Consider the following 6891-nt stretch of genomic DNA (forward strand, 5'->3'; position numbering starts at 1 on the left):
AAGTAACCTGTCCATGTCACAGAGCTACTAAGTAGTAGAACCAGGAGTTGAATCTAGTCAATCTGGTTCCAGGGGGCTTCCCAGGTGGCTCAGTGGTAAAGAATCTGCCTGCCAATGCAGGAGATGCAAAAGATGTGGGTTTGATCCCTGGGTTGGGAAAACCCCTGGAGAAGGAAATGGAAACCAATTCCAGTTTTTCTTGCCTGGAAAATTCCATGGACAGAGGAGCCTGGTGGGCTAGTCTATGTGATCACAAAAAGTTGGACAGGACTGAGCATTAGCCTGCATGTGCACATGCACGGGCATGCACACACACACACACACACACACACACACACACAGAGTCTGGTTCCAGAGCCTACCAACTTAACCACTATGGATCTATGATTCAAATATTACCACATATTTTCCTGACTGAGAGCCTGACTCCACACATTAATCCACTCTCTTATTAATCCAGGTCCCTTTCTAGGACATTTGATTTTGAGCTGTAACCAATGGCATTATCACAGGAACAGATTTCTAACTGAAGTGGAATTACAGACACTGATGAACATTCATTCATTCATTCCATCATTTAACAACTTAAGCACCAATCTTTGCTGGGGTCTTCTTAGAACAATGGTTTCACTCAAAGTGATAATGGTGAAATTTGGGGCTAAGTTATACAGCATTACTAGATTTTCTCTACACCTTAAAATCCTCTCTTGTGTCAGCAGCCAATCCACAGTAACAGAGATCAGAGGGGCCAACCATAACTCTACCCCAGAAGAGAGCCAGAAACCATTCATTGCTGTTTTCCTTAACCCTTCTGTCCCCTTTGCAGCCTGCTTTGAAAAAATCAGTTAAGTCTGGAAGGGATATGGTCACTTTTCTTCAAGAATTGGAAGCATCAGGCTTTAATTTCCTTCCTAGCACCCTCTCCCCATCACAGAAGAAGCATTGAGAATTTTAGATTCCTGGAATCAGAATAGAAATTCTTAGAAACAGATAAATTTAGAAGACCACAAAATCAAACTTAGGTGAGGTTGTGGAAATTATAGGTTACTTGGGTGGGTAAATTGTAGTTAGGTATAGCTCATGTAACTTGCTCTCTTAGACAATGGCCTTTTTGTTGAATGTACATGTACAGGAGTATTGCTCTTTTTTGTTCAGCCTTATATCCTTACAAATTACATCACCACTTTTCCTGTAAATCTGTGCCCTTGTACATAAGTACAAGCCTCCAAGAAAGTGCAAACACAAAGACACAAGCACAAAAACACAAACACAAAAAGTTTTTTATGTATGAATCTGTCTTACTTACCAAGACTATTCATTATATATTTCAGATTGCCAAGTAGTAGCAGGAAATGGAGTGGAAAAAAATGTGTAGATATAAACAGAATTGGCCTATCTGGAACATATCTTTGCCCTTTTCTCTTTTGTACCTTCATTGGAAAACATTTGATAGCCTAATGTTAGAATTCCAAGGGAACATCAAAAGCAAAACAAATGAGAGAAAACAGAATGAGGAGTCCAGCCTACATTTAAAAATTAGAATTCTATAAAATCCACTCCAGTCCCCCCCTTTTTTATTGTGGTAGAAACTGTCAAATTATTGTGTAAAGTAGTGTCAATTCATGTGAGAACTAGAACATAAGGCATAATTTTTAAAAAATGTTTTCCTTAGGTTGATTGTAGATTTCAGTCATTTACATCACCTTTAATTGTACTTTCTAAGACATAGAACTGCTTTGGGAGACCTTATTTTGGATGAAACTGTCATTGAACAAAACAATGGTTGTTAGTCCTATTTTTATAACCCATGGCAAAATGTTAACTTCCAAAAAGATACATTCAAAGCTGCAGGCCTAATGTGTTGTCTGCATTTTACAAAACTTTGCTTATGTTGTGTATATACCAAGCAATCCCAAGCAATTTTATATTCCAGATAGATGATAAAATCTAAGTTGTTTTAAAGAATTGAAGGTACACATGTGCACATGTTTTTCTACACATAATGATTACCTATCAAACTTTTGTTTGTTCAAATTCCATTTACTGAGTTGAAACAAAGGGAAGTTATTTAAATTGCTTTATACTTATATAGATTCCATCATAAATATAATTGTCTCCTGAGAAGCCTGTATGCAGGACAAGAAACAATGGTTAGAACTGGACATGGAACAATGGACTGGTTCAAAATTGATAAAGGAGTATGTCAAGACTGTATATTGTCAACCTGCTTATTTAAATTTTATTCAGAGTACATCATGCAAAATCCCAGGATGGATGATTCACAAGCTGGAATCAAGATTGCTGGGAAAACTAACAATCTTAGATATGCAGAGTTCATAGCAAACACCTTCTTTCAACAACATAAGAGATGACTCTACACATGGACATCACCAGATGGTCAATACTGAAATCAGATTGATTATATTCTTTGCAGTAAAAAGTGGAGAAATTCTACAGAGTCAGTGAAAACAAGAGCTGGAGCTGACCGTCGCTCAGATCATGAATTCTTTATTGCAAAATTCAGACTTAAATTGAAGAAAGTAGGGAAAACCACTAGGTCATTCAGGTATGACCTAAATAAAATCCCTGATGATTATATAGTGGGTGTGGCAAATAGATTCAAGGGATTAAATTTGATAGAGTGACTGAAGAACTATGGATAGAGGTTTGTAACATTGCACAGGATGCAGTGATCAAAACCATCCCCAAGAAAAAGAAATGGAAAAAGGCCAAATGAGGAGGCCTTACCAATAGCTGAGAAAAGAAGAGAGGGGAAAGACAAAGGAGAAAAGGAAAGATATACACATCTGAATGCAGAATTCCAAAGAATAGCAATGAGAGGTAAGAAAGCCTTCCTGAGTGAAGAATGCAAAGAAATAGAGGAAGACAATTGAATAGAAATCTCTAGATTTCTATCACTAGAGATCTCTTCAAGAAAATTAGAGTTACCAAAGGAACATTTCATGCAAAGTTAGGCACAATAAAGTACAGAAACAGCACGGACCTAACAGAAGCAGAAGACATTAAGAGGAGGTGGTAAGAATACACAGAAGTATGCAAAAAAGATCTTAATGACCCAGATAACCATGATGGTGTGATCACTCACCTAAAGCCAGACATCCTGGGGTATGAAGTCAAAAGGGTCTTAGGAAGCATCACTACAAACAAAGCTAGTTGGAGGCCATGGAATTTCAGCTGAGCTATCTAAAATCCCGAAAGATGATGCTGTTAGCATGTGGCACTCAATAGGCCAACAAATTTGGAAAACTAAGCAGTGGTCAAAGGACTGAAAAAGATCAGTTTTCATTCCAATACCAAAGAAGGGCAATGCCAAAGAATGTTCAAATTACCGCGCAATTGCACTCATTTCATGTGCTGGCAAAGTAATGCTCAAAATCCTCCAAGCTAGCCTTTAATAGTACATGAACCGAGAACTTCCAGATGTACAACCTGGATTTAGAGAAGGTAGAGGAACCAGAGATCAAATTACCAACATCCATTGGATCATAGAAAAAGCAAGGAAATTCCAGAAAAACATGTACTTCTGCTTCATGGACTATGCTAAAACCTTTGACTGTGTGGATCACAACGAACTGTGAAAAATTCTTCAAGAGATGGGAATACCAGAACTCCTTACCTGTCTCCTTAGAAACAGGTATGCAGGTCAAGAAGCAATAGTTAGAACCAAATATGGAATAATAGACTGGTTAAAAATTGTGAAAGGCGTGCCTCAAGTCTGTATATTGTCACTGTGTTTATTTAACTTATATGTAGAGCACATCATGTGAAATGGTGGGCTGGATGAATCACAAGTTGGAATCAAGATTGCTGGGAGAAATATCAATAACCTCAGATATGCAGATGACACCACCCTTATGGCAGAAAGCTAAGAGGAACTAAAGAGTCTCTTGATGAAAGTGAAAGAGGAGAGTGAAAAAACTGGCTTCAAACTCAACATTCAAAAAACTAAGATCATGGCATCTGGTCCCTTCACTTCATGGCATGTAGATGGGTAACAATGGAAACCATGAAAGACTTAATTTTCTGCCATTCCCTTCTGGACTGCAGAGTTTCTGCTGAAAGATCAGCTGTTAAGTGTATGGGGTTTCCCTTGTATGTTACTTGTTGCTTGTCCCTTTCTGCTTTTAATATTCCTTCTTTCTGTTTAGTCTTTGTTACTTTCATTAGTATGTGTCTTAGGGTGTTTCTCCTTCATTTTATCCTGTATGGGACTCTTTCTGCCTCTTGGACTTGACTGACCATTTCCTTTTCCATGTTGGGTAAATTTTCAACTATAATATCTTCAAAAATTTTCTCATACCCCTTCTTTATTTTTTTTTCTTCTGGGACCCCGACAATTCAAATGTTGGGGCATTCGATATTGTCCCAGAAGTTTCTCAGACTATCCTCAGTTCTTTTCATTCTTTTTTCTTTATTCTGCTCTTCAGAAGTTATTTCCACCATTTTATCTTCCACATCACTGATTCACTCTTCTGCTTCAGATATTCTGCTATTGATTCCTTCTAGACTACTTTTAATTTTGGTATTTGTGTTGTTTGTATCTGCATGTTTATTCTTTAATTCTTCTAGCCTCTTCTTAATTGATTCTTGTATTTTCTGCATTTTGTTTTCAAGGTTTTTGATCATCTTTACTCTCATTATTCTAAATTCTTTTTCAAGGAGTTTACTTATTTCCTCTTCATTTGGACTTCTGTGTTTCTATTTGGTTCCCTCATTTGTGTAATATTTATCTGCTTTTTCATTTTTTTAACTTATTTTGTTTGAATTCTCCTTTTTCCAGGCTTCAAGTTTGAATTCTTTCTTCCTTTTGGTTTCTGCTCTCCTAAGGTTGGCCCAGTGGTTTGTGTAAGCTTCTTTTAGGGTGAGATTTGTGCTGATTTTGTTTGCTTATTTTTCCTCTGATGGGCAAGGCTGAGTGAGGTGGTAATCTTGTCTGCTGATGATTGTGTTTGTATTTTTGTTTTGTTTGTTGTGTAGATGAGGCTTTCTACACAGGGTGCTACTGGTGGTTGGGCGATGCAGGGACTTGTATTCAAGTGGTTTCCTTTGTGTGAGTTCTCACTATTTGATACTCTGTAGAGAAACGCTGGGCTGGAAGAAGCACAAGCTGGAATCAAGATTGCCAGGAGAAATATCAATAACCCCAGATATGCAGATGACACCACCCTTATGGCAGAAAGTGAAGAGGAACTAAAAAGCCTCTTCATGAAAGTGAAAGAGGAGAGTGAAAAAGTTGGCTTAAAGCTCAACATTCAGAAAACTAAGATCATGGCATCTGGTCCCATCACTTCATGGCAAATAGATGGGGAAACAGTGTCAGACTTTATTTTGGGGGGCTCCAAAATCACTGCAGATCGTGATTGCAGCCATGAAATTAGAAGACGCTTACTCCTCGGAAGGAAAGTTATGACCAACCTAGATAGCATATTAAAAAGCAGAGACATTACTTTGCCAACAAAGGTCCGTCTCAAGTCTATGGTTTTTCCAGTGGTCGTGTATGGATGTGAGAGTTAGACTGTGAAGAAAGCCGAGCACTGAAAAATTGGTGCTTTTGAACTGTGGTGTTGGAGAAGAATCTTGAGAGTCCCTTGTACTGCAAGGAGATCCAACCAGTCCATCCTAAAGGAGATCAGTCCTGGGTGTTTATTGGAAGGACTGATGCTGAAGTTGAAACTCCAATACTTTGGCCACCTCATGTGAAGAGTTGACTCATTGGAAAAGACCCTGATGCTGGGAGGGATTGGAGGCAGGAGGAGAAGGGGACGACAGAGGACGAGATGGGTGGATGGCATCACCAACTCGATGGACATGAGTTTGGGTAAACTCTGGGAGTTGGTGTTGGACTGGGAGGCCTGGCATGCTGCAATTCATGGGGTCGCAAAAAGTCGGACACAACTGAACGACTGAGCAAAACTGAACTCAGGGTTAGTTCTGTGGTAGTCTAGGGTCTTGGAGTCAGTGCAGCCACTCCAAAGGCTCAGGATTTTATCTCTTTTTTGTTTCGGTCTCCACTGATTGATAATAAAGGAACTTCAACAACAAAAAAGTAGAAACCGGCCTATCTTAGGAAAGGTTAAATGAGCCTACACTTGCAAAATAAAGAGTTGCAAGTATTATTAAAATTCTGAATATACCTAGTGCATCTGTCCTTCATTGTTCCACAGATGAAAAACGTGAGTGTAGAGGAAGGTGGGAAGCAAAGGCAAAGCAAGGCTAGGAGGTAACTCACTGCAGAAGAAATGTCTTCTCCAATTTTGGTATTATTTTTTATTTCCATGAACTTGAATTTCCTTGGCCCTCATGGCTGAAAGAGTAATATAAAATGAAATATTTCTTTATTAAAAATAACTCAACTTCCAAAAAACTAAGATCATGGCATCTGGTCCTATCACTTCATGGCAAAAGATGGGGGGGAGGTGGAATGGAAACAGTGACAGATTTTAATTTCTTGGACTTCAAGATCACTGTGGATGGTAACAGCAGCCATGACATTAAAAGACCCTTTCTCCTTGGAAGAAAAGCTAGGACAAATCTAGATGGCATATTAAAAAGCAGAGACATGACTTTGCCAACAAAAGTCCTGATAGTCAAAGCTATTGCCTTTCTGTTAGTCATGCATGGATATAAGAGTTGGACCATAAAGAAGGCTGAGCATCAAAGGATTGATGCTTTCGAGCTGTGGTGCTGTAAAAGACTCTTGAGAGTCTCTTGGACAGCAAGGAGATCAAAGTAGTCTCAATCCTAAAGGAAATGAATCTTGACCATCCATTGGAAGGACTGATGCTGAAGTCGAAGCTCCAATACTTTGGCCACCTGATGTGAAGAGCTGACTCACTGGAAAAGACTCTGATGCTGGGAAAGATTGAGGGC

Source organism: Cervus canadensis, chromosome X (genome assembly GCF_019320065.1).
Source record: "Cervus canadensis isolate Bull #8, Minnesota chromosome X, ASM1932006v1, whole genome shotgun sequence".
NCBI lineage: Eukaryota > Metazoa > Chordata > Mammalia > Artiodactyla > Cervidae > Cervus > Cervus canadensis.